The following is a 27195-nucleotide window of genomic DNA, read 5'->3' as shown; positions in this document are numbered from 1 at the left end:
CTAATGCACTAGGGAACCAGACTCCGGTGGGCTCACAGATGTCCAGGCAGCATCCCGTCAGCCCTGAGGAGGCCATGTTCAGAACTCTGGTTCCCACTAGCAACAAGTGGACAGGAGTAAGTGGTAAAGAGGCTGGCCGTACGCAGGAGACAAAGAGTGTGGACGGAGAGGAGGACGCAGGGAAAGCATCGGCGGGAGCGGCCCAAGCCAGGCCGCGGGGCAGGTGCAGGGGGCCGGCCCCACTCGTGCTGCTGCCGCAGAGCACGCACCCCACGGAGGCCCAGAGCCGCAGGAGAGCACGGTCTCCACTTGCTACTCTGGTTCTGCCCTTCACCGTCCAAAAATACTCAGGGCCCAAACCGCTGCTGCTCTCGCCCTCACGCACTGACACCCTCAGAGGTGGACAAGAACCCCCGGGTTTATTTTTTTCCAAAAAACAAACCATCCATTCACAAATGGTAAGCAAAGTCAAAAGCTATAAAAGGAAAACGTCATTTCACTTCCGAGAACACTTTGCTCAGTTCCTTTCCTCCTGTATCCCTTCTCCTGCTCCTTCCCAAGCAGAACGCCCTCTGAGCCCGCAGGCGCTTGGACCCAGGCCCAAGGCGGGGACTTCAGAGCTTAGGGGAGGGGGCACAGAGCTAGGAAGGAGAAGACGGAGAGGCCGGCATCAGGAAAGCAAACACACGTTGTGTGCACAGTCACCTGTGTTTGCAAGCAGAGCCCGACACACTGGGTCACACGAGAGCAAAGTCCGGGCAGCGCCCGCCGCCAGAGTCAACACGTCCTGCTCTCCACAGTCTCCTGAGTACAAGACGCCGTGGATGGGGGACTCCACGCCGCACGGCAGCCACAGCTCTGCACACATCCAGGCCTATGCAGCCCAGACCCTGCCCTCCCGCGCCGCAGGCACTTACTGGTCCGATCGTGGGCCCAGCGGCAGGACCAGGGTTCTGCTCTGCCTTCCTTTCAAACCTGCCAGTCTGGGCAGCACTTTGTTCCATCTTTGGATCCTTCCTGCTGCAGGGGGACCCCAGTGGCAACAAAGAAGAGAGCACAGACTGACTCAGCTGAACCAAACACTACAATCTCAAACTCAGAATACTGCACACTTCAAATCCCGCCACTACCCTTTATTTGACACAAAGGATATCCCAAATTCCTTCTCCCCAGAGGGGAGATCGAGGGCAGTGACCATCAAGTCGCCTATTCCAGAGTGGAAGCAGACCCTCAGGCCCACCAAGCCGGCGTATCTCCCAACATGGCCCCTCCCGCCTCCCTCCTCTCACCAAGACCCAAGCGAGGTGCACACGGAACTTCCTGTAGCGGACACTGCAAGCCGCGCGGAGCCCTCACCCCTGCGTCACAGGAGCCCCTCCATTCCGCAAGACAAAGCAGGAAGGGAAGGCAGATGTTCGGAAAAAGGTTCAGCTCACTTTTAACAGAGCTCAGAGCACCTACTCTACGGCTGACCCTGGCACATCTCTCAAACCCTCAAATCCTAAACGAAGAGGAGAACCCTTTAGCCAGCTTTAAAACTTGATGGTATTAAAAAAACACTGGCCCCGTGAGAATCCCCACAAGTAAAAGAGAAGGAGAGTAACAGCGACCGATAAATAAGGTGTCACGAGCCGCCCACAAAGCCTTCCCGGGGCCCAAGAAGGTGTCTCTACACGCCTGCCTTCCCAGTGGACTTGGGGTCACAGAGCTCAGAGGCCCATTCCGGCTCGAAACACTCAGGGGGAAACAGCCCCAACAGCCGGAAGCCCCAGCTGGGGGCCCAGATGCGGGGGTGGGCCCGGGCCTTCCCCTTCTGCTCTGACCTGCCTACTTTGCAAACCCTCCCCCTGCCCCGGGGCATACGAGGTACCCTGGGATAAGAGGACCACAGTTCTACCCATCAGCAAGCACTGTGGTGGGGGAGACCATGAGCTTCTGGGGAAAGCTGTCTGAGCACACTATCTATTTTGTCATTCATCAAAAGACATGCACTTAATGAAATCTCATTCTAATGAGATCTAATATTCTACACTTTTTAATGTAGTTTAAGGGAGGCTAGCCAAAGGATAGTCCCTAGAACTCTAAATATACAATAAAAACTTATCCTCAAAAATTCAGTAAATGAGGGGCACCTGGGTGACTCAGTGGGTTAAACCTCTGCCTTCGGCTCAGATCATGATCCCAGGGTCCTGGGATCGAGCTCCAAGTCAGGCTCTCTGTTCAGCAGGGAGCCTGCTTCCCGCTCTCTCTCTGCCTGCCTCTCTGCCTACTTGCGATCTCTCTGTCAAATAAATACATAAAAATCTTAAAAAAAAAAAAAAAAAGGAATTCAAAAAGCTGTTTGCCTACATGCAGACTGTAAGGATATTTTTTTTTTAAATTCAGTAGATGATACTGGCACAATTAGCTAAGCATATTTCTTTGGTAAGGAAGCCAAGTGTGCTTTGTTACCTATTTTTAAACCCTAACAAGACCTCTTTGTTAAAAAGGCAAATGCATTAACATCAGGACCTACAAGCGCCTTAGGGCCCGCACATCCACACCGGCTCTGCCCACAGGTCGCGGCGGCGGCAGCAGCAGGTAAAACCCAGCTGGCAGCCACGTGTGCTGTGACCATAACCTGCTCCCCACGGGCAGTGAGGACGGGGCTGGGGGCTGGGTCAGGAAGAACCGCAGCTACTACCAGACGAGCTCAGGAGAGCCCGTCTCTCTGCTTCAATACCAGATGGCAAAACTCTCAGGGCTCGGGGGGCACCCCACAACCTGAGCCGCAAGGTGCGCCAGCACATCAACAATGGCTTCTGTTATTGGCAAGACTTCCAGCCCCTGTGCTCTTGGGGGTGCGGGCCAAGGGCCAGCCACGCAGCCCTCTCTACAGAGAGCACCACCTGCGCAGGGCACCCCGCTCAGCTTCACATCCAGGGACCCCAAGATGGCTCTGCCAGTTCAATGTTTTTATCAAGTCAAAAGGCAATCACTTGTCTACTTTAAATAGAGGTGTTCAACTAAAAGTATAAACCATTAAAACCTACACCTCTGCTCATATAAACACCACCTCTATCCTTACAACATGCTACTTTCAGAAGCTATCTTGTTTTTAGAAACATAATTCAGGGACGCCCTGCGTGGCTCAGTCGGCTGAGCATCTGCCTTCAGCTCAGGTCATGATCCCAGAGTCCTGGAATCAAGCCCCACATCGGGCTCCTTGCTTGACGGGGAGTCTGCTTCTCCCTCTGCCTCAGCCCCCCCACTCATGCTCTCACTCTCTCTCTCTCTCAAATAAACAAACAAAATCCTTAAAATAAACAAATAAAAGTAAAAATCTGCCTTTTGACTCCAGGAGCAGGCCTGGAGGGCAGACCTCAGCAAGCTAGCCGCCCGTGGTAATGCCCCCTGCTCCGGCTAACACACTTGAGCCACTGGCCCCAGAGGAGACCTCACATTCATGAGAACCTCAATCTTTATTCAATCTAAACACTGTCGATTTTTAAAAAGACTATTACAATCAATACTGCCTGAGTATTTACAGTTCACAAAACTGGTATGCGGCATGAGACACCTTGGGACAGTGCTTCCTACGTTAGAAACCCTTCTAAGGATGACGCACCTGTTGCTCTCAATCCACCAGACCGACTGGGCCAACCCAAGAATTTGCCTGCAAAGAGTCACTAGTAACTTGTTTGCTTTTAATCAGAAAATACATTATTCTGAATCACCAAATACTTAACTAATTTAGGCAGCATGTTCTCTTTCCTCATTGTAAGTGAGGACCAATATTACACTTTCCACACAAACGCAGAGCTCGGCCTCCTGGTGGAAATGGGTTTGGTTCTCCCTCTGACCCCACCACGTCCTTCTCTCCTGGGCCTAGTCTCCCCACGGCTGCCCCACTGCCTATGACAACCAGGTCGAATGCACCCGAACACCCTGGAAAACGACCCTGGAGAGCACACCAGGTGCTACAAAGTCCACCACTACCCCACCTGACCACCAACACCCGCCCTGGCCACACTGGCTTCTGTCTAACTGCTAACCACCCTGCAGATTAAGAGAAGACAGTGCAGTCTCTACTGTCAGAGACACCTAAGATTCCTGTTCTGTCAAACCTTATCGCCATTCCCAAGGAAGTACTTCAGGTCAAGTCAAAGACACTGCCAAGAACGTTCTAAGTGGCCTGATTCTGTGATGGTGGAGATAAAGGACAGGATCTGTTAGGTTAAGGATACTCAACCAAGGAAGTGGTAGGAAAGGCTTCTTTCCAATCTGCTAGGAACAACAAAATAGAGCGGGTAATACATCTTTGGACAATCTGCTTTGAAACCACTCACGCCTGGCCAAGTATGAAAAACTGAAATCAGGAGTCTTTCTATCGTCATCAATGTACTTAGCAGAGGAAATAAACTGCCAGCCCGTGCAACACATCTCCCAAGGAGGGGACTCTGTGGCAGAGCGACAGATGCCCGTGCTGCGATCGGACACCAGGGTCCTTAAGGAAGCAGCTGCCCTTCCTCTCAAAAAATCTGCCAGTAATTCCCAGGAGGAAGCACATGGTCAGGGCAGCCTAGCAAAAGATCCCATTCCTTACCCACCAGCCACGTGAGCTGGCCTCCAACTCCTAGGAATCCCACAAGGAGCTGCCCAGACACACAGGACAGCAGACCAGAGCACAGCCAGGCCGCCACGGCTTCCCCCAGAGGAGGAGAGCAGCTCTTTTCCATGTGCACGCAGCACAAGACAAAGCGGTCAATACTGGGCTGCAGTGGTCTCCAGACCCCTCGATGACAGAGCCGATCACATAAGGAGGCTGGACAGAAACAGACTTCCTTCGCAGCCTGGGACACTGGGGAGCTCCTTCCCAGCCCACGGCTCACCACCACGGATCTGACACATGCACCGCAGCCAAGGGATGCCCAGAACAGCATCCACGGTACTCGGCCAGCACCATCAAGCCCACGAAAGCCAACGTGGAGATCTAGCGTTATCTTCTGGCCCCTCTGCACAAAGCAGTGAGAATAACGGGGTGACGGCCGGCCGCAGCGCCGTGCAGTACTTACCGATCCCATAGCTGAAAGCCGAGGCTGGCGAAGCGGCTACCGCATCCGGCAAGGGCGTCCCAGAGCAGCGCTGCGCGCGTTCTGAAACGAGAGAGCACAAGCAGCTCACACAGCGCTCCCTCGCTGCTCTGCCCAGCCGCAGTCTCTCCGTCCGGATCCACCATTTCTTCCATACCAGCTTGCTCTGCTTCACTTAACTCCACACCACAACAAAGTTTTTAAGATCTGTGTTTAGCTGATGTGGGTTGGAAAGGGAGCTCACACCTGATGATCTGCTTTAGGGCATTATCCTAATGGGAATTTCTGTTCTCAGGACTTTCCCTGGAAAGCGGCACCCGAAAGGCCGTCAAGGAAAGGACACTTTGGGGGGCCTGTTGGTCTCCCTGGAGATGAGGCTTCAGGACTAGGGCCTTGAGGGGGTCCTTTACAGACTTTTCTTCTCACATGGCCTCCTCTATGGATGTCCCGTCACGCTGCAAAGGGAATGTAAAGCTGTCCCCAGTGGCCTCTCCTGGCCTCTCGCAGCACACACCGCCCCCCACCAACCCCCAACCCATGCTCGGCCTCCGCTGGAGGCTCCCACCTTAGCAAATAAATCAAGTGAGCACCGTGGCCTGGCCAGGAGGGAAAGGGAAGACTACAGTGCAGTGTCAGGAAGAAAACGGACTAACACTGTGCAAACTCCCAGGAAAGCTCAGAGATCTTCAAGAATAAAACAAGCCAGGAACAACAAGAAAAAAATACCATTTGTTCACAACCCTTTTCCCACAACCCCATCAAAATATCAGACTCTCTGCCATCCGCAAACACATCACAAGTATGGAGTAAGTAAGGCCGTCACCTCCGTGGGCAGGAGGCAAGGAAAGGCTGTCAGACACGCTGTCCATAGAAAGCGGGACTCCCCCGGTCTGTGCTCAGACTGCCGACCAGCTAATGCGGTCTCCTGACCTACGCTTACAGGTGGGTGGGTGTCTGCAAAGACGGAGCAAGGTCCTCCTGACCCTATACTCCTATACAGGGTTCTCCAGAGCCAGGGCTCAAGGGCTATTAAACACAACACAGGGGGCGCCTGGGTGGCTCAGTGGGTTAAAGCCTCTGCCTTCGGCTCGGGTCATGATCCCAGAGTCCTGGGATCGAGCCCCGCATCGGGCTCTCTGCTCAGCGGGGAGCCTGCTTCCCCCTCTCTCTCTCTGCCTGCCTCTCTGCCTGCTTGTGATCTCTGCCTGTCAAATTAAAAAAAAAAAACAAAAAAACAAAACAAAACAAAAAAAAACACGACACAGAAAAGCAGCTTCTAATATGCAGTATTTGGTTTTACTGAAAAGCAACAAGTATGCGTTTAAGCTTTTCAATTTCTTTTTTTTTTTTTGAAGATTTTATTTATTTATCTGTCAGAGAGAAAAAGAGCACACATGCACAAGCAGGGTGAGGCTCAGAGGGAGACGCAGGCTCCCCACGGAGCAGGGAGCCCGATGCGGGGCTCGATCCCAGGACCCTGAGGTCATGACCCGAGGACCCGAGCTGAAGGCAGACACTTCACCGGCTGAGCCACCCAGGCATTCCTGCTTTTCTATTTTCTTACGAAGATGGAAAAAGAACAATACAGAACGCGTGATGAATGTCTACGCCAGGAACCCAGCAAACAGTAATATCCACCACCGTAACTCTGAGGAAAACCTGAGGTTTTCTTAATGCGAGGCTTCTCAAAGTCAGCAGCACGGACACAGGGCCGGCTCATCCCGTGTCCCGGGCACCGGAGGAGGGCGCGGGGCCTTCCCGATGCCGGCAGCACCCTCCCCCCAGGCTGGGACAAGCAGAAGGGCTCCAGACACCGTCAGAGTCCCCTGAAGGGCACGATCCTCCGAGCAGAGGGCCAGTGCTGTCAATCCAACGGCCATCTGACAAATGCAGAAGCCAGAGCAGACTGAGTTGTCTGTGGTCAAGCAAGGAGTTAAAGGCAAACTGGAAGGAGAGCCCAGGTTTCCCACATCCTGGCGTAAAGGTCTTTTCATTCTAAGGGAAAATATTTTAGTAGTTGACCCCATTATTTCTGGAAGGCAACACGAATTAAGAGCCTCCGAAATATTTACGCCTTTTGACAGAGTAACCTCCTTTCTGGGGCATACACAGTGAAGAAACGCTCTAACACATGAAGAAGGCTTCACGTGGCACCCACGTTCCCATCACAACTCCCACCGAGACAGTAGCGAAGCTCCATTTGTGGAGAGACGTGCCAGACGCACCTTCTACGGCAGGACCACAGCTACAGTAGTTCAAGGAGCACGTTCCCAGCCCAGAAGTAAAGAGGTCGGTGGGGACAGGATAAGCCAGTGTCCCACACAGCTGAGGGGGCGGAGAGAGCACAGGAAACATTCAACAGACAGGGCACCTGCCCATCCACGTCAGAGGGCCAGGCCAGCCCAACACACGGACGCCCCAAGAATCCAGGCAGGGCAACGGCCAGAGGTTCCCACCAGGGAGACCGGCGGTACGGGCGGTGCGGACACGACGAGAAGCACAAGTGCTGAGGAGTCTGATTTGTACAATCTGTGTAAGAAAAAGGACACGGTTTTTTGAGAAAAATTAGGAAATACTTTTACCATTAGTTGTGGTTATCTCTGAATAGTGTAACGGTGCAAGATCTTCAGTTTTTTTCTCGCTTTCATATCTCACTAATTCTTATAAGGAGCTGGGCACTACCCCAGGAGTAGAGAAAAAGCTTTTTAGAAAGCTACCAAAAAAGAATGAAATCTCACAGAGCACCTGGGCGGCTCGGTCAGTTAAGCGTCTGCCGTCGGCACAGGTCATGGTCCTGGGGTCCTGGGGTCGAGCCCCGCACCCGAGCAGGACGTCTGCTTCTCCCTCTGACCCTTCCTCTGCTCATGCAACCCCCTGTGTCTCACTCTCTCGAATAAATAAAATCTTCCACAAAAACAATAAAAAATGAGGTCTTGCCATTTGCAACGACGTGGACGGAACTAGAGGGTCTTACGCTAGTGGAATATGTCAGAGAACGACCAACACCACCAACTTCACACATACACGTGGAAGTGAAGAAACAACACAAACATTCAGCGGAGGAAGAAAGCAGAGAGGGAGACAAACCAAGAGTCAGATTCTAGGCTATAAAGAACACGCTGCTGGTGACCAGAGGGAAGGTGGGGGGGGGGGATGGGTGACACGCGGCAGGGGGGTGGGGGGTGAAGGCGCGCACTGGCTGCGAGAACCACTGTCACACGACGTCATCGCAGCTCTCGCTGGATCCACGCCAGACACTAGCGGGACACGGTGGGTTCACTGGAATTTAAATGTAAATTAATAAACAGTATTTAACACCCCCCCCAGCAAACCCCCACCACGAAACACGGCCATGTTCGCATTACTCCACCCCTCTCGCTCCTGCGACGCACCAGCCCGCCCGCCACTCCCTGCTACGGCACAGGAGGCAGAGGCAGGCAGGCCCTCTGCGAAGGCCCACGGACGGTATCACACCGGCCCCAGCACAGAGCCCTAACCTCTAAGGAGTCTGACAGACTTCATTACCGTTTTGGGGGAAAAGAGTCCGAAATTACATAATGTTTTCACCAGAGAGAGTCATCTTTCTCTCCTCCAAAGTAACCCCAAGATTTGGAAGATGTTACTTCTACAACTGTATTTAATTCCCTTCCATTTTTATTAATCAAAGACCTATAGTTGCTAACCATAGTTTCTGATCAGTGTTAAAACGATCAATCTTCTTTTAAACTATGTTGATAAAATCCAACCAAAACAAAGCAGTCATGGCACTGCCTTCCTTCAGATCTCTGTCTCCACTCTGGACTGAAAACACCGCAGACTGTCCAAGCCTCCGCTCTTCCCCTCCCTTTACTGCCTTCCAAATACCCTAAGCGCCCAGCGACCGGCGTCAGCACAGGCCTCCGCCCGCAGGATGAAACGCTGTCAGCCGGTCAGCGCAGGCCTGCAGCTCTCAGGAGAAATCGGGAGAGAGTCCACATTCAGACCAGGGCAGAGTCCTGGGTGCTGGGCACCCCCGGCCCCCGAGAGCTACAGGACTGGGGCAGGGGAGCGGGGGGCCTGTGTCTCTTCCCTGCCTGCTTGCAGAGGTCAGCGGCAGTGCTCCGCAGCCCCCCAACCCGTGAAGGGCTGTGAGCAGAGGAGGACCGGGCAGCGCTGTGGCTTTCCTGGTAAGCACTTCCCAAGTCGGCTCAAACACACCCACAGACACGGCAAGAGACTGTGTCCGAGTACAGACAGGCGGCGCCTTCCAGGGACCAGACCAAGCCGTCTGGGACCATCATCCCCGGGGGTCAGACATAGCCCACAAGTGTCTCCGCCAACTGTTGACGGCAGCTTCATTCATGCCTAACTGCCAAACTGTGGACTCCACGCAGGTGTCCTTCCACGGGTGAAGGGCCACCATGTGGCCCGCAGACCCCGCAGACGCCACAGAACAGCGTGCAGCAAGGAGAAGAGCCATGGATGCAACAACGGCCTGGGTAGACCACTGGGTGACGGCAGAGCAGAGAGACACGGCCCGAAGGTCACGTCCATACGACTCCAGGTACAGGACATTCCCCGGGGGACAACCAGCGGTTGGCAGGGTTGGGACCAAGGGTGAAGAGACGAGACAGGAGGTGGCAGGTGTGGTTACCCCGGGGGAGCAGGACGGACCCTTGTGCCCATGTGCCCCACACACAAGGGCACTAGGGCATCTCAGACCTGTGGGCCGTGTCCCTGTCGAGATCCTGGCTGTGATGTTGTACTCTAGTTTTGAAAATGTTACCAGTGAAGGGAACCTGGGTGGCTCAGTGGGTTAAGCCACTGCCTTCAGCTCAGGTCATGATCCTGGAGTCCTGGGATCGAGCCCCGCATCGGGTTCCCTGCTTGATGGGGAGTCTGCTTCTCCCCCGACCCTCTCCCTCTCATGCTCTCCCTCTCTCATTCTCTCTCAAATAAACAAAATCTTTTTTAAAAAGAGAAGAAAATGTTACCAGTGAAGAAACGGGGCGCAGTGACAAGGCAACGCTATGTTATTTCTTACAGCGTGTGAATGCACAATGATCTCAATTTTTTAAGGAGCCTAATACTGGCAATTCCGTGCAGTCTGACCTAGTATTAACTTACTTAGTGTTCACAACAGCTCCCTAAGGTAAGGGTCCTTCTTATCCCCGCTCTACAGATGAGAGGTCTGAGCCCCTGCAAGGAGCCCCATGTGAAGCGGGGGGGCCAGCTCTCCAACCCAGGCCGGCTGGCCCCACAGCCGGTCCCACGAAGCTGGACGCGTGAACAGAAAGGCACATGGAGTTCTCCTCACAGGCGGGAAGACCTTCCTAGAGTGGTCGTGCTTGGGTGGCTCAGTCGGTTAAGCAGCTGACTTCAACTCAGGTCATGATCTTGGGGTCCCGGGATCGAGTCCCCATACCGGACTCTGCGCTCAGCAGGAAGTCTGCCCCTCCTCGTGCTCGCCCGCTCTCTCCCTCTCAAATAGGTAAAGTCTTCACCAAAAATAATTTTCTTAAAATGCAGCCTTAGAGAACTCAAGTGGGACAGTGAGCCCTCAGACCTGGCCTCGCCAACGTTAAAGTTCACCTTCATGGCAGACAGAACAAACAGAATTCTGCCTGGCCACGAGCTACCAGCATCACTCCCCTGATGGTGCCCAGCGCGGCACGCGTCCCAGGCCTCGCTCTACTGTGGGGCCAGCAGCCACCTGCCATCTGACGTCGGGGCTACAGCCTGGCCTTGACGGCCTCCCAGGGCACAAGCAGGGGACTACTGGGGGCTTTTTCTGTTTTATGACGGGTGCTCTTTGTCACTGCTTTCTTGGATGGACTGGTAGAGAGAGCCCGCTCAAGCGAATGGAGGCGCTGAGCAGACAGCAGACACAGGTAGGCCTGGCCAAGACACCACCAGGAAAAGGAATGCGTCGCTCAGCTTCTGTCCTCCATTCAGGTGCTTCCCTTCCGCTGAAGAACAAGGCCAGCCAGAAACAGAAAACCAATGCTCCAAGGCAATTCCCTTCACACCCCTTACCAGAAGAAAGTGCAAAAGGAGTGAGTGCAGGATGAGAACAGGTGGTCTGGCACACAAGCCCCCCCTCCGGACACCCGGGCAGCAGGAGCCAACACGGCATCCCAACTCCCCAAGGTCCAGGGAGGACGGTCTCACGCTCACACTGCCAAAGCCAAGGAGATGACCGAAATGAGTTTTTTAAATAAACAGATGCATAGCCATAAAGAAACTCAGAAAAGGGGAACTCTGCAGACCAGAAACTGGGAAATTCTCGAAAATCAGGAGGATAAAAGCGTGAAATCAAACTGGAGAAAGTGACCAGGAGCACACTGTGAGAACAGGCTCTGACAGCCGCAGGAAGTGGACGGGGCTGGGCCGAACCAGCTGTCTCTTCCCTGGCAGGAGCAATCCAGACGCCACCAACCATCACCCAGTGCTGACTCTCTTTCTCTTTTTGTAAGGCTTTATTTATTTGAGAGAGAGCGAATGAGCGAGGAGAGATACACAGAGAGGGGGAGAGGAGGAGAAGCAGGCTCCCCACTGAGCAGGGAGCCCGATGCGGGGCTCGATCCCAGGACCCCGGGGTTACGACCCCAGCCAAAGGCAGACGCTTCACCAAGTGTGCCACACAGTATTTCCACAGCAAGTCCACAGGCTCCCCGGCGCCCTGACTCCCCTACCCACCCTCAGGGCAATGCACACACACACTGAAATCATGACTAACAAGGACAGAAAACAACTTTCCTGAGGATGTAAGTCAGGAAACAGCACCAATATCTCCTGCTCTTAGCAAACTCATAGAACTCCAAAGCAGCATCACACCCTAAAGGGGAAAACTAAAAAGACACATGCATATGCTGTTATCAGCCCGCGCACTGCTGACCTCTCCATTTCACCACGGGGTCGCGGGCACTGGAAATACAAAAATAACAGAAACCAGGGCGGCAACTGCTCTACTTGGTTGGTGTGACGCTCCAACAAAATGATCACTTATATAGCTGGGTTCTCTCAGAACACTTACCTGTTCGATTCCTACAACATCAACAATCTGAGGACAGACTACAGGACACTGGGAACCAGACCGCCTTCTGTTGAACAGGAACTCAGTACCAGACGGAGCTCCCTTCACTCCATGCAAGTGCTCTCTAGTCCCATCCCAGGACAGCAAGACTTGCAGTGACAGAGCCTAACAGAAGCGATGAAGCCATCACGCCAGGGACACAGACAGGAAACCCAAAGCCACCCTCCACCAAACACAGCAAAAGCTTGAACTTTTGCTTTGAACTTTAAAAGCTTGAACTTTGGGGCGCCTGGGTGGCTCAGTGGGTTGAGCTGCTGCCTTCGGCTCAGGTCATGATCTCGGGGTCCTAGGATCGAGTCCCGCATCGGGCTCTCTGCTCGGCGGGGAGTCTGCTTCCCTCTCTCTCTCTGTCTGCCTCTCTGCCTACCTGTGATCTCTGCCTGTCAAATAAATAAATAAAATCTTAAAAAAAAAAAAAAAAGGCTTGAACTTTTAAACGGGGGAGGACGTGCTCAGCTACAAAACTCACCTCGAAAAAGGAATATAAAACCCAAAAATATACAAAACACCGTGAGAGCAAATAAATGACACGGTGCGGCAAGGCCGCATGGTACAAGGCCGGCAGACTCGGCCGTATTTCCACGCGCCAGCAAGGGACAATCCAACAAGGAAATTAAGAAAGCAACACCGTTTACAACAGCATCAAAGATAATTAAATATTCAGGGACAGATTTAACCAAAGAGGTGGGAGACTTGCGCACAGGAAAGTACAACACACTGCTGAGAGGAACTGAAGACGACCTACGCAAGTGGTAAAAACCCCGCGCGCGACTGCCGGCCTTCACGTGGTTCCCACGGCACTCGGCAACATCCTATCTAGTGCAACTCACAGAACTATAAAAGTTTTCCAGGGTTGTTTTTTTTTCTTAAAAGGGTGGTTTTCTGGGACACCTGGGTGGCTCAGTGGGTTAAGTGTCTGCCTTCGACTCAGGTCATGATCCCGGGGCCCTGGGACTGAGCCCCGCATCGGGCTCCTGGATGACCGGAAGCTTCTCCCTCTGCCGCGCCCCCTGCCTGTGTGCTCGCTCGCGCTCTCTGACGAGTAAGTAAAATCTTTAAACCAACAACAACAAGGGGAATAAGACTTGAGACTCCATAAACCAACTTAGTTCTAAAAGTTTAAGATTCCTCAGTGCACAACATAACGTTGTTTCCTTTAAGAATACACCAGTTTCAGGGCGCCTGGGTGGCTCTGTCAGTTAAGCGGCTTCGGCTCTGGTCATGATCCCGGGGTCACAGCATCGAGCCCCACATCGGGCTCCCTGCTCAGTGGAGAGCCTGCTTCTCCCTCTCCCTACTTGTGCTCTCTATCTCTGTATCAAATAAATAAAACCTTAAAAAAAAAACAAAGACTAGGCGGGTGTTGGGGCGCCCAGCTGGACCACAGTGGAGCCGCCGCTCTCGCTCTAGGAGTTCTGAGCTCCAGCCCCACGCTGGTGTAGAGGTTAGTTAATAACAAAATCTTAAAAAATAATACACCCTTTTTCCTAAATGTACTCTTTTCCCGAGAATAGGAGCCCAAGGCAATACTTTATAGAGTTGAACCTCTAAGATGCAAAGAACAATGTAAAGGGCGGGGGGGGGGGGCGCTGCGCACCCCGGACCACCCGGAAGCGGAAGCAGCCGGTTCTCTGCTGAGTGTGTCCTGCTGCCGGCAATGAATGACTTCCTGACAGGGGCTCCGCGCGGCGGCCCTAGCGCACCCAGCCCCGTGGGGGTGCCTACTCGCCTGAAGCGGTATTTTGCCAGCCCCCGGAATGAAAGGAACATCACCAGAACCAATTAAAGGCTTTCCTAAGACAAACAAAAGGAATTTACTCTTTGTCTGGTACCTTTCCCGATCTCTGTCTGGAAGGCATGTCAGTCTGTGCTGACGGTCCCCTCCACTGCCACCTTCTCCGCGGTCACACATGGGGCCCCCGCGCCTGCCGGGAGCAGGTGGGGAAGGGAAGAGGAACGAGAAGCCGCAGGCCACCACGTCCTCCAAAGCTGCGCCCAAGCTCTCAGCAAAGCCTCGGGCCGGCAGAGCTCTCACATCCAGCTCTGTCCCCCGCGTTGACTTCAACACACTCTCTGACCCCAGGACCCCCGCTCCGAGGCTGCTGCCACATGAGGAAGTGCCGACAGAGCTCCTGCAGCACAGGTGACGCGCGGAAGACAAAGACCAGCAGGCTGGCGCGAGCGCCGGCGGCCCGCCCGGAGAGCGGCACTTTCGTCCCGTCCGTGAGCTCTGAGGCGTCCCCGTGTCTGCAAGGGCTCTGGCACAGCACGGTGGCCCCGCCGCTACCCCGGGCCGTGTCCTCCCAGCACCTCACTAACCCTCGCCCTAAGCCCGCTGTACAGGACCACCTCCATTTTCCAGAGAAGAGACCCGGCTTCTAAAAGGTTGAATCCTATGCCTCCAAATTAGGGTCAAACTCCGGCTCTAGAGCGGTCACCCACAGCACCCCCCACCCCGTGCACTCCCAGCTCCTGGAGCCCCCCACAACAGCAGATACCGCCACGAAGCTGGTGCGTCCGAGGACGCGCCCCACGCCTCACACCCCCAGGCCAGGCGCCGTGGCCCTCCGTGGCCCTCCATCCACAGAGCCGGCTGCCGCGCTGCCCGCCCACTCGCCCCTCCCCCGCGCTCCTTCTCCCGCCGACTCCGTGCCACGAGGACATCTCCCTCCTGCGCCTGCTCCGCCCTGCTCTCTCCGGGCAACCTCACCCGCCACCCGAGTCCCCGTGCTCCAGCTCGCAGTGCCCCGCGAGCGCACAGTCCAACCACGTCAGAGACGCGCGCGCAGGCACACGTCCCGGGCACAGAGGGGCCCTCGAGCCGACTGGGACTGCTGCACGTTCTGCCCCGGCTGGAGTGCCAGTGTGTAGACAACCCTCCAAGCCGGAAACCCGCTGCGCCTCCCCTCGTGATGGAAAGCCTCCTGACAAGTTCCATTAACGCCAGCTTCTCTTCTAAACACAGCCACCTCCCTACCGCCCCGACTCCTAACCGAGCGGCCTCCACGACCTCTCCACTCCTGCACACACGACAGCGTCACTGTGTCCTCCTCCAGCCGAACACACCAACCAACCCATTCCCCACACGGCTGAAACCTGACCTTGGCAAGTCTGATTCACCTCTCTCACGCCTATGGGGGGGGGGGGCTGGACTAACAAGGAATATGTAGGAATATGTTAGTGTTCAAATTTCAAACCCAGGGTAAGAAACATTTCACATCACGATGCAAGACACACATACATACCAATGCACAACCGAAGGGAAGGCTTTACAGAACAGCCCTTCTGCTGTGCAAAGCCCCCCGTGGTTTTCGAGTGCCTCCTAGGCTGGCTGCTGGTGTGGGCTGGTTTTTAAAGTGGGTGCCCCCTACCAAGCTGACCTCAGGACCCATCGTGTGGCAAACCCCTAACAGAAAGCCACAGGGGCACAGGCTCTGAATGACGCTGTCCTGGGCTACCTCCTCAGCGGTTCCAAACTTCCTCCCGTTTCGGGGAAACACTGCCGCACTCAGAGGCGGCTCCCTCCTCTCCTCTGCGCCTGGGCAAGTGCCTGTACATTCCTTCAGCATCACGCCTTAGTCCTGACTTCCTCACGCTGCCAGGACTCTCCGGCCTTCCTCGCATGGACAGGCACTGGTGCCCATTTTTACGGCAGGCTGCTGTCCCCGGGAAACAGTCCCCGACTGCCCCTCCCACCCATGCCGCAGCGCCACCGTTCAGCCTGTCTCCCGAGTCCCGCAGAGCCCAACATCAGACCCAGGTCACACGGCACACACTCCAGCCCAGGGCCTGGGGTAGAGGAGACCCTGCGCTCAGAGGGGTAAGGACGCACCACCCGCCACAGCACTGGTGAGCCTGGAAGCAAGGCGACCTCGCGAGGCCACAGGGAGTGTGGTCGCCGGGAGCCTCCACTTTGCCTCTGAGCACCTGTGCCCTTTCCGGGCAGCTCACACACATTCTCTGGTGCAGATGAAGCCTCACCTCAAATACATGTAGTTTACAGACAAAGTCCTTCAGAAATGAAGAATACGAAAAGGAGGAAGCCCCCCACCCACTGCAGGCTCCCCAAGTGAGTGGCCAGGCCAGGCCACCTCCTGACCACAGGTCACTCGTCTTGCCTCCACTGGCTCCCCAGAGCTCTCTCGCTCTGCAGCACCTACGGATCAGTCCACACCCCCAAGCGTCCCTTCGCCTCTTTCTGGAGTTACTGGTTCTCAACGGCACAAAAACACCTCTGCGTGCCACGTGACAAATGACTTTTTCCTCCAGCTTACCACCACCCAACTAAGCTTTCCAGATAGATTGTCACCAAATGGAAAGGAAAGAGGTCACTAGCCCCAACTCATGCAAGATTAAGCTCCCAAGTTCAGAGCCCACCTGAGAAGCAGGGAGGAAGAGAGACAGGGACGAATGGGGAGGGCCGGGGCTGTGCCCACAAGGCCTGCACAGAAGGGCCAGACGCAGGGGAGAGCCACGTACACATACAGGAGGAGGACGGGGCGGCGCACTCCCTGGCTCTTCTCTCCAACCACAGAGCCTGCAGGGAGCTGTGTCCTGGGACCCACACAGGAGCTGGCCTCCAACACAGAAGCTTCCTGGGATTTTAGGACCCCCCCCGCCCCCACTACATGGAAACAAAGGGCCTAAACTGCAAACAGGCCCAAGCAGAATGGGGCCGCAGGGACTGTGTGCGGGGCCTCAGAGACCCCAATCCCCGTGCTCTGTCTCTCGTGTGTCCCGCCCCCAGAAATGCGGCAGTCTGCCGTCTCGGGGGGGTGAGGACAACAAAATTGGTACTTTTGTGAAATGCTTCCCAAGCCACTCTAACAAATAATCACAGACCCAGTCTCACTGTCCGACCCAAACCCCCGTGAAGCAAGCATGGAAATAATCCGCAGAAAGCGGTGTTGCTCAAACTTGAGAGTTCTTGCCACCCTCCCTTTGAAATAAGCTGGAAAGGCCTCGTGTGAGGAAGAGGCCGTCGCAATGACAAGATCCCACAAAGGCCCAGGAGCCCGGAGAGGCAGGGCCGCAGCAGGACCCGCGCCCCCGGCAGCAGGTGGCAGGCCGCCCACGGGGGAACAGGACCCCACGGGGGAATGGGCCGCTGCCTACGGACCGGGCTGCCCGCCCCATCCCACGACAAAGGTCTCCTGGGCCCGAGTCTGCTCTCGAGGACAGGATCAAAGCCTTCTTTACTAAAGGCGAAGTCAGACTCGTGGTGTGTGAGGAGGAGAATCAACCATCTTCTGGATCCTGGCGGTCCGATGTGTGAGAGTTCTCTCCTGCTAGGGTCCTGGGTTTGGGGGGACACCCACCCTGAACACTGCGCCGATGTGCGAGAGCTAGGGAGCTGTGGGGGGAGGGGGGCACGACAGGACCTCTGCCGGGGGCCCAGCGCCCGCGTCCAGCCCCCAGCTGGCAAGCCACGCTGCCCTCAGCGCCGTCGGTTCGAGGAGTAACGCGTCTGTCTCACTGCAATTTCCGTGTTTCCGTCAACACGCCAGGGACGCGCCTCAGAGTTCCAGAAGGACGAGCGCGTGCTACCACGGCGGGCCGTGCGAGGACGTGCTTGGGGCCGGACAGAGAGACGCTGGCCCATCCCCACACGCCCTCCCGCCGACCTGACGGGCCACTGAAAGCACAGGAGGGGAGTCTCCGGTCTGGAAAGGGGAGTAACACCGTCTTCCACCGAAACATGAAAATTCGAGTTTCGTCCTTAGCAGGTAACCCTCATCAACCCGAGAAGTTCCCACAGAAAAGACACAGCTTTCTTTTTTTTTTTTTTTTAAGATTTTATTTATTTATTTGACAGATCACAAGTAGGCACAGAGGCAGGCAGAGAGAGAAGGGAGGAAGCAGGCTCCCTGCTGAGCAGAAAGCCCGATGCGGGGCTCAATCCCAGGACGCTGGGATCATGACCTGAGCCGAAGGCAGCGGCTTTAACCCACTGAGCCACCCAGGCACCCCAAGACACAGCTTTCTAACAGCAAGTATCGAACGGGAACCTCAGACCACGGCTGCCGCGCGTGCGGAGAGCAGCACAGAGCAGGACGGTCGCTCAGCAGGACTATGAAAGTCCAGCTCAGGAGGAGGAACTAAAATGCAGATCCAAATGCATGAGCGTCGGGGCAACCAAAGCCTCATCTCTGGATCCACCACCAGAGCACTCCTACACGGGGACGTCCTTCAGAATGAAATTAAAATTTATTAAGTGTAGGAGGCTTGCAAACAAGAAAATTTTGACCACATATTTGTTTCAATAAAATGATGATAATTATCTTAAGTAATGAGCCAACCGTCAAGTGAGACATCCTACAATAAGGGTCAAACGATGGCACTCCTTAAAAAAAAAAAAGCGATGTTTAGGTGGACTGACTTGCCAACTCTAACTGAACAAAATTCTGAATTCAGCGTACATTTACTCAACCGTATCTTAAAAGAGACGTGGGGAGAGGTATGGAGAGTGGGGAAGCTCAGAAGACGGCAACAGTGGGCAAACCGAGCACCGGTCACTCTCCTGTAAGGTGACACACAAGCGAGGAGCAGGACAAACTGAGAACACCCACTCAAACCTAACTCAACTCATACGCTACCGTTTTCGAAAACTGTGACAGAAACTACCTGAGATGCCTTAAGGTGAGGCTCATAACCAAAAAGAGAGCACACCACGTTTGCTCTGGACAAGCGTCAACTTGCAACTGTGGGGACAGGACACGACTCTTACTCCACGAACTGAAGACAGTGCTTATGTCCAGAGAACAAAAGCTAAAGGCGGCAAAAAATCTCTCACTTATACACCAAAAAGTGGAACTGTTTGCCCTGAACGCCCGGTCCCTTCCCTGTGACGTATGCAACGACCAACAGGGCCACGGAGGCTGCCACGTGCCTCCTGCAGCGCCCCTACTCTAGGCTGTGCATGCCGCCCGCACCCCCCTCACCCCTCCCTGCCCCTCACCTGGTGGCCCACTAACCCCCCGCCACCACTGTCGCCTCTGAGCAAAGAGCCCCCAAATCTTGTCCCTCAAATGTGGCATCTCTCCGGAGATCCCACACGTCCGACACCCCTCACGGGCACGTACCCAGCTGGCGCAGCAAACTCACGCTCTCAGCGCCGGGCCTCCCTGACCGCCCGTCCTGGCCACACCGCCACGCCCCCTGGAAGTTCCCGCCTCCTCTGCGCCCGCTGTACCGTCCGCGCACGGTCTCCCACGCAAGGCGCCACCATGCCGCGGCCTGTTTTCCTGAAGGTCGACATGAGGCAAGCGAGGACCAGAGGCCACAGAGGCTCACGGCCGCGGCCAAAAGCCTAAGGTTGCCGCTGTGTCCACCGACCTGCACACATTCTGAGTTTTCTCATCTGCAGAAAGAGAAGTTCCCGGATACGAAACACAGAATGAACAGGCACAACTCAGCTGCATTTCTAGGTGCCAGCGACAGTCCGTGACAGCCTCCAACGAAGAAGGGGGACAGAGTCCCCAGGATGGGCTGAGGAAACCCGAGGAGGTCCTGGTTCGGGACAGGGAGCACCGCAGGCCGGTGTATGAGGTCTGGCCGACTGGTACCCACGAGGTACTCACACCGTACACCAAAACCAGCGTGGGACCGACGGGCACACCGTGTTCAGAAGGCACAGCAAGCATCCCTAACCCTGGGGAGAGGGAGAAGTCGCCTAACCAAGACAGAACAGGTCATGACGCACAGTTTGGAAGACACAGTCCTGCAGAAGTTGGCACATCCCTTCAAAAGGATTCATGTCCCCCTCATGGAGAATAACTGTGCCTTCTAGTCATCTCAACGGTACCTATCACAACAGAATGTATTTTTTTAAGTATTTACTTATTTAAGGAAACTCTACACCCAATGTGGGGCTCAAACCCACGACCTCCAGACGGAGAGTGGACACTCTTCCGAGCGAGCCAGCCAAGCGCCCCTCGTGACCCCTCGACCGCTCCTCCTTCCACGATCCCTCTGCGGCAGGCCACCCTGCCTGGTGACAGTTCGTCCACCGCAGAGCATCTCTCCCGAGCCCTGCGGCCCTACCCCCTCAGTCTACGTGGCGTCCCCAGCCCCGCGCCACCGCACCAGCGTCTTCACGGCGCCCGCGGCAGGGGCGCAGTCCGCCTCAGGAGAGCGTCTCCTCCGCTCGCCCCTCGCCCTCTCCGGCTCTGGCGGCAGACGGCGGCCAGCGGGCCCTGTCCTCGGGCCCCACCGCTAACTCCAGCTCTCTCCCTCCCCCCACCTGTCGCTACGTCGTCAGCCCCCGCAGTCACCCGCGAAGACGCGTATCTCGCGGCCCGTGTCCGGCAGAGATCCCGGATGGCCGGGGACGCTGTCAACGGACAGCAGGATTTCTGGAAAGAATCCTTTTTTCTGCGCGGTCATCTCAGCAGCGGGCTTACGCCGGTCCGTAAACCCTGTCGCGGGCAGACGAGCTGTCACCGGGGCGTCACTGCTCCGTCCAGAGCGCAGCTCACGAAGGCCCCGGGACCTCTGCTGCTGCCGCCGCCCCTCCGCCCCGCGCAGGACTCCGCCTGTCCTTTGAAGCTGGGGGTCGGCCAGGCCCTGACCTCCCCTCTCTGTGACCGCCCTAGATGGCGTCTTCGTCCCCAGAAGCCTGTCTCGTCTGCGCTGAACCTCTGTTCGGTGCAGCCGCCTTCGGCCGTGGCCTCTGCCGGGCCTTCTGGACCAGGAGCTGCGGCTCCACCGGCGCGTGCATGTCCCGCTGCGCCACGGGCGGTTCACGGGACCGAGGCGGCCTCCCTCCTCAGACCTCCTGAACCAGCCCGTGCGGCCCGAAGCCCTCCCGCCGCAGCGTCCTCGCCTCCCTCGGCCTTCGCGGAACCCAAGAGTCCGGGCGCGGCTGTGGCCGAGGCTCTGGCTTACGGGACCGCGGCGGCCGGTGCGAGCTCCCACCCACACCCGTCCAAGACCAAGGCTGCTCCGCTTCCTCTCGGCCGCGGGCTCACCGCAGGGGCACTTCTGGCTTCCTTCAGGGACTTGTGCGTGGCGCTCACCACCCGGCCCGCTGGCGCGAGAGGCCCCATTACAGGCCCGCTTGCCTCGGCCACACCTTTCTTACTCGGCTCAGTCCCTCCCAGCGTTCGACCCCGAGGGGCAGCGCGGAGACTCCTGCTTTCACCCGAACCCGCGGGGCCGCTGCAGGCAGTGACTGGGCCAACTTCAGCACTGCCGTTATCTCGGGAAACGGAGGCCTGAGGAGAGCGACCGAGATGCGGGACAGGCTGCTGCTGGAGCTGCGGAACACGTACATGTTTCAGTGACGTTCACGGTCTCCCAGCGGTGGTTTCTGGCACCCCAAAACAGTCAAGCAGCCACGTCAAAGACCACTGGTCACAGATCACCACGAGGAAAAACCCTGAAACAGTCTGAAATACCGTGAGGGCTACCCACAGCACACAGGGAGGGACCCGAGTGGGCCAGTGCTGTTAGAAGAACGGCCCTGGGAGACCCGCTCCACACAGGGTGGCCAAAACCATTTCCACCAGACGGTCTCTGCAAGCGCAAGTCAACCAAGTGTGCCTGTGCGCACGCGCGCGCAAACACACACCATTAAAAGCCAGCAACACTGAGTTAACAGTCTTATTTCAAAGGGGATAAAAGCAGGTATATCCTAAACACTGCACCAAAGGAAAAAAGACAAGTGACAAAGTTCTCCACGTAAAACAGGGATTGAGACACGTGCATGAGAACATCCATCTGAAATACAACGTGACACTTAAGATCAAAGTGACAAACACAGAACAAGCCTCAGCAACCGGGACTGTGACCATGACCGCGCGACCAACAGAGAAGAGCTTGTCCTCTCCTGCGCCGACACAGCACACACGCAACACCGAAGGTGCCCCAGGAAAAGCTCCGCAGCCCTCTGGCCCCTGTAAAATGCTCCCATCCCAAACTATTGCGGGTGGACCTGGCTGTGAGCTATAAGCTACCAAACAGAAGTCCCCCAGGGCCTAGACGGGATGGCCAGCTCCGGAAGGGAAGGCCCACGCCGCCGCGCACACAGCTTTCTGAGCACCCCAGCACCTGCGGCGGCGGCACGGAGCTTCTCCTCGGTGCGGGAGCTGAGCCACAGCGCGGCGTTCTCACTCCGCCATCCGTGCCTCAGCTCTCGCGAGGACACGGACAGAGCAGGAGGTGCCAGTGGGAGGACTGCACGCCACGACCAACGTCTGAAACACAGTCACCCTCACTTCCAGCACCCGGTCCCACGCCATGCCCCCTGCCTCTTTCTATCTCTGCTCTTCGAGGGGACGATGAACGGATTTCACACCAACAGGCTTCCTCCGAAGAATGCAGTGTGCTGTTACTGAACAATGAACACCTTACAAATGCATTCGTATAAAATGTCCACGTTCCCACACGTTCCAAAAGAACCAGGACAAGAGAACCACCAGACAATGCCAAACACAAACTAAGGGCCAAAGAAAGTCCAACCCAGCTCTGTGGGCGGAGCCCCCGAGAGGGCTACAGAAGCTGTCCTGGCCCCATCCAGCAGGGGCCAGGACACGGGGACACCCTCTCCGAGAGCAGACAGTGGCACCCGGCCAGTCTGGCCAGAGCAGAGGAGGAACCCACACGCCCGGTGATAGGTGTGTTTGCGACTGTGCTGCACTGTGTGTAATACAGGAGTCTCGCTGTGCCCGGGTACGCTGAAGCAAATGAGAGTTTATTTTAGAGCACAGTTTTTTTTTTTTTTTAAATAAGTTTCCTACACTATGCATGTGCTAAAGCTCTCTGGGGGGACGTCCCAAAACATTTAAATGAATTTTCATTCTGAGGAGACTGAAGAAATTCTCAAAACAGACTAAGTTACAAAGACTTTTTAAGACCTTGCAAACCCAAGGTGAGAATATATTCTGCCATCCGATAACAAATGCAATCATAAAAAAAACTTTTAATGGTTTCAAAGATGTAAAACCTGAATTGAAAAACCCTCCCCGTATAATGAAACACAGGCCTCAGCAGCATCTTCACAACCTCGTGTTGCCACAGTGACCCCACGGCGCCCGCCAACTGCAGCCACTCGTGGAAAGCTGCTTTCCCGGGTTTTCTTTGTAAAAGCTTTCCTCAAGTCATCCAAGATCTGAGCCTGACAGTGTATCTGTTGGCAGATTTCAAAGCAATGTGTTCCAGTTAAACAAATACAAATTAAAAGTCTAAAAGGTAAGAACCCTTGCGCTGGAAGCAAAATCAAGATCAACTGTGACCAAGGTCCTAGAAACGTACTTTCTGAAAGTAATAAGCATTAAGTCACCACCATGTGGAGAGTCAGACAAGCCTGAAGTGTCCTTGGTGAGCACAAAGGGTCCAGGACCCACCCAGGACAGGAGCCAAGCCCGCGTTAACAGACACGGGCAGGGGGAGAGCCCGGCAGAGGCAGGAGCGGACGCCCACAGGGGCCGGCACCTTGGAAAACACACCAGGTGACGTCTATGCTCTCCTCACCCAGGACTTCCACTCCACATTCTGCTCAAGTCTTCTCAAGTGTTTTACACGTTACTAAAAACTATGTTTTGGGGTGTGATGGAGTAGTACCCATGCAGGTCCCACCTGGGAAGCTGTCTCAGAAAGCCGCCTATCACCAAGAGAGTGAGATCCTTCCATTACACAGAGTTTTGCTCAAAATTCTGTCACCATCTCTGCAAAAATGGCTTATCCAGACACACTGTTTTGGTCTTTCTGCACTCTGTCTCTCTCTCAATTCCTCCAGGTTCTAAGCTAGCTGGCTTGTGTCATTCAGGAATGGTCTTACATGTCTAAGCCTCACTTTCAAGACAAGCATGCAAGGGTCTCGTGGCTAAGTGCACCAAGGGCACACCCAGGTTGGTCCCCAACACGAACCAGGAATGCTCACAGCAAGACGTTGCTGAACTGCTTCTGGCGGCTCCTGCATGCCCCATGCCCTAGCTCCCCCCTCCAGCCCCCCAGTCTCCCCCTAGAGTCCCTCCGCAGTGCCCCATGACCTCCCCACAGCCCCCCACAGCTCCCACCTGCAGCCCACCCCCCCCCACGGTCTCCGCACTCCCGGCCAGCCTCCAGCTGTAACCAGCACCCCTCCCCGAAGCACGTCAGCACGAAGTCCAGCCTCTCTGCCTCTTTCACTGGAAAGCACGAACGGGCCAGTGAGAGACTGTGCCTCAGCCCTGCCCTTACCCTCAATCCTGTCTCCCACCCTTGAGCTGGGGGCAGGGTGGGGGAGAACAGTGTCTTCATCACATTTTACTAAAACAAAGTTTTAATTCTTTGCACAATCACCGTCCTATGTAAAGATGAGATCTGTGCTGAGTTCAAGACTTTCATGGAGTGAAGGTCACGGAGGACTGGAAGAAATGTGTCCACCGTGAAGTGTGCGGCATGGGACTCGCTCTCCGTCAGCACAGCCAGCCAGGTGCGTGCGCTCCGGGGCATCAGGCCCTCTGCAGCCAGCGAGGAGGGGAGATGCACACCCAGTGCTCCAGCTCCCGACACAAACATCGCTCCCCCAACACTACCCTGCACTACGGGCACGTGCGTGCGCGCGCACACACACACACGTGTGGGAAGACGCCAGCGACGCGCCCTACCCTGCCTACCACACATGGAAATTCTTTGAGCAACACCCTCTCCACCCAGAGGCTACCAAGCCTGTTAAGCCCTTTCAACCAGGTTTTGCAAGCAAGAGAAATAAATTTATCACGGAGAGTACTTATGAGGAACATCCCTTTTTACATGTAGATACACAAATGGCGGGGCACGGGGGGGGGGGGGCGCTCAGTCGGTCAAACATCTGCCTTCTGCTCAGGTCATGGTCCCAGGGTCCTGGGATCAAATCCCTTGTCCGGCTCCCTGCTTTTCGGAAGTTTGCTTCTATCTCTCCCTCTGACCCTCCCCTCCTGCTCACGCCCTGGCTCTGTCTCTCTCTCTCAAATGAAATTTAAAAATCTTTTAAAAAAAAGATGCATGGGACGCCTGGATGGCTCAGTCAATGAAGCATCTGCCTTCAGCTCGGGTTATGATCCCGGGGTCCTGGGACTGAGCCCTGCATCAGGCTCCCTGCTCAACGGGGAGCCTGCTTCCCCCTCTGTTTGTGCTGTCAAATAAGTTAAAAAAGCAATCTTTAAAGAAACTTAAGAAAAAAAAAATCACAACTGGGATGAATTAAGGGAGGGCAAAATGTAAAGACCAAGACAAGTGAAGCAGCACGTCTGCACACATGCCGAGGGTCGGACCTAGAGCCCAAACGGGCACAGAGTAAACCCACTTTGAGAAGAGAGGTCTGTCCCTCGAAGAAAGCGTGAAGAGAACTGTGCAAACACGTAACCAGAGTAAGACAACTGTGCAAGGACAGCGCGCTGTGTGCTGGACAGGATGGTGAAGCTGAGGGTCGGGCACGGGTCTGAGGAGAGCGCTCCGACCTAGCGGGGGTGGGACAAAAGGGGATGGAAACTGTGAATCTTTTTTTTTTTTTTTAAGATTTTTTATTTATTTGACAGAGAGAGAGAGAGATCACAGGCAGGCAGAGAGGCTGGCGGGGGGCAGGCTCCCCACTGAGCAGAGAGCCTGACGCGGGGCTCGATCCCAGGACCCTGAGACCATGACCCAAGACCATGACCCCAGCCAAAGGCAGAGGCTTAACTCACGGAGCCCCCCAGGCGCCCAGGACACTGTGAATCTTCGCGCAGTAGGGAGCCTACTGAGGAGGTGGCTCATTTAATGGGCGTCCAACGCTTGACTCTGGCTCAGGTCATGACCCCACGGTTGTGAGCCCAGTGTGGGGCTCCATGCTGGGCACAGAGCCTGCTTAAGACTTCTCTCTGTCCTCCTCCCAGTCTCCTTCTCTAAAAAAGTGAGTGAATCAATCAATCAGTATCTTTAATCAATAATAACACATAGAGGGGCGCCTGGGTGGCTCAGTGGGTTAGAGCCTCTGCCTTCGGCTCAGGTCATGATCTCAGGGTCCTGGGATCGAGCCCCGCGTCGGGCTCTCTGCTCAGCAGGGAGCCTGCTTCCTCCTCTCTCTCTGCCTGCCTCTCCGCCGACTTGAGATCTCTGCCTGTCAGATAAATAAAATCTTTTTTAAAAATGTATTAAATAAAAAAATAATAACAACAACACATAGATATTTCACCAAAGTAGTTCAATAATTTCTATGCTCCTACGTACAGCAGTGACAAGACTCAGAACAGATAAACACTGTTGTGCAGAATAAACACCACACTGTACTGAAGGGCTCCACATCAAAAAGGCAGTGAGCAAAAGAATGTGTCTAGTTGTCACACCTAGAGTATGCGTTTACTTATCGTGTCCCCGAACTGTGACCCCGGAGAGACTCAAAACTAGAGCGGCTGCTCCCCCCAAACTTCTTGGGCTTGTGCATGGAAGACACTTGCTGAGCAAAGCAGCTGACCCTGGAAACACCCTTTCTCCTTCAGAGGACCTATTCTGGGGAGAGGTGCCGGGCGGGCCTGCTGTCAGAATGAGCAGCTCCTCTGACAACGAGGCCCAGACCTTTCCCCAAGACCTGTCCATCCCTGCACTACAGCTAAAATCTGATTCGACCAAGAGCACCAGAAGAGCCGCTGGTTATCCGCAAGTTTTAGCCACTGCCTCTCCTCCCCAAAAGCAGGAAAAATAAAATGAGGCCAGTGGATACGAAAGTATTATGGGCCACTCTGGGATTTATCAGGATGTGAGTGAGGCTCCTTGTACAACTCTCACAAATAGCAATCACTTGTGAAGAACCACCAAGAGACTCGATTCTGGGCACAGAGACTCTCCATGAAGTGCCCCAGTGCCCAGCCGGCCTCGCAGACACTCCACAAGGCAAGAAGCCCACAGAGGGTGAGGCTCCCAGAGACACACGCGGCACCACCCTGCTGGAGCCTGAGCCGCCCGGCCCACACACCACCTGCCACGCGACAAGCACTGAGACTCACGGGCCCCCACGCGGCAGCCCCGGGCACGGGTGCACAGGCATGGGCTTCCCAACCCCCCATCCGTGCCCACGGCAGGCCCAGCTCAGTGCCCGCAAGTGCTCCAGGC

General features: G+C 55.4%; 1 protein-coding gene across 12 annotated transcripts in view; it reads right to left on the bottom strand.

The window, feature by feature from the left end:
* Nucleotides 1-27195, bottom strand: part of ANKRD11 (ankyrin repeat domain containing 11) — a 182936-nt gene that overhangs the window by 105112 nt on the left and 50629 nt on the right. For 5 of the 12 annotated variants that reach the window (XM_080829645.1, XM_080829634.1, XM_080829633.1 and 2 more), the window contains one exon: nt 5055-5135. The exons of 1 other annotated variant lie outside the window; for it this stretch is intronic. The gene's annotated coding sequence lies outside the window, so the exon portion shown is untranslated. Of the gene's footprint in view, nt 1-5054; nt 5136-27195 lie in introns of those variants that run through there. 6 more of the 12 variants (XM_080829632.1, XM_080829640.1, XM_080829641.1 and 3 more) reach the window with 2 other exon arrangements.

Source organism: Martes martes (assembly GCF_963455335.1).
Source record: "Martes martes genome assembly, chromosome: 17".
Classification (NCBI taxonomy): domain Eukaryota; kingdom Metazoa; phylum Chordata; class Mammalia; order Carnivora; family Mustelidae; genus Martes; species Martes martes.
Note: the sequence above shows the minus strand (reverse complement) of the source record. Positions and strands in the feature narration are given on the sequence as shown.